The sequence below is a fragment of the Tachyglossus aculeatus genome, chromosome 1 (assembly GCF_015852505.1).
Source record: "Tachyglossus aculeatus isolate mTacAcu1 chromosome 1, mTacAcu1.pri, whole genome shotgun sequence".
NCBI lineage: Eukaryota > Metazoa > Chordata > Mammalia > Monotremata > Tachyglossidae > Tachyglossus > Tachyglossus aculeatus.
The window spans coordinates 107,428,526-107,429,334 of record NC_052066.1 but is presented as its reverse complement, the minus strand read 5'-3'; the positions used below and the strand labels follow the sequence as shown (position 1 = coordinate 107,429,334).

The 809-nt window shown below is 44.4% G+C and overlaps 1 non-coding gene across 1 annotated transcript; it reads left to right on the top strand.

Annotated features, from left to right (window-relative positions):
- The first annotated feature begins 401 nt into the window (after positions 1–401).
- LOC119936257 lies at positions 402–539 on the top strand. Its single transcript, XR_005453687.1, has one exon. It is a non-coding gene; the product is annotated as a small nucleolar RNA SNORA7 (small nucleolar RNA).
- Positions 540–809: the final 270 nt, after the last annotated feature.

Sequence of the window (809 nt, the reverse complement as noted above, 5' to 3'; positions counted from 1 at the left end):
AGCCTATGACTTCCCTGAATGTCTGACTCATATGTGTGTGTGTGTGTGTGTGTGTGTGTGTGTGTATGCATGTTATGTGATTCTGACACACATTTATGGGCATGCATCTGTGCCTCTGTCTGACTTGCATTCATTTGGGAATTTACAAAGTAGTAATAGTATGTACTAGTAATAGTAATAATAATTTGTGTTATACGTTAAGCACTTACTATGCTCTTCATTCATTCATTCAATCATATTTATTGAGAGCTTACTGTGTGCAGAGCACTGTACTAAATGCTTGGGAGAGTACAGTAAAGCAATAAACAGTCACATTCCCTGCCCACAATAGGTTTACAGTCTACAGTGAAGGTGACAAAAAACTCCTCACCGTTGGCTTAAAAGCACTCCACCACCTTGCTCCCCTCTCAGGGTCACACCTGGAGAGTTTCCAGTACTCTACCAGTCTCGACTACAGGAGGAAGAGTCAAGCAGAGGCCTACCCATTCCATTCCTAGCTTGGGCAGTGGCTAGTGAGTGGAAGGCAATCTGCTGCAAGTCAAAACTCCCCTTTCCTGGGCAACAGTGGCATGGGAGAGAGCAGAGGGCAGAGGCTCAAGTTTACTGCATGGAAGAAGGCAATGGTAAACCAACCACTTCGATATTTTTACCAAGAAAACCTTATGGTACACTCCCAGAATGATTGCAGATGGAGTTGGGGTGTTCTGGAAGAGATGTGTCCGTGGTGTCGCTATGGGTCAGAGACAACTCAACGGTATAAGACAAGACAAGACCATCTTGCACCTTCCTACTTCACTTCACTTCTTTCA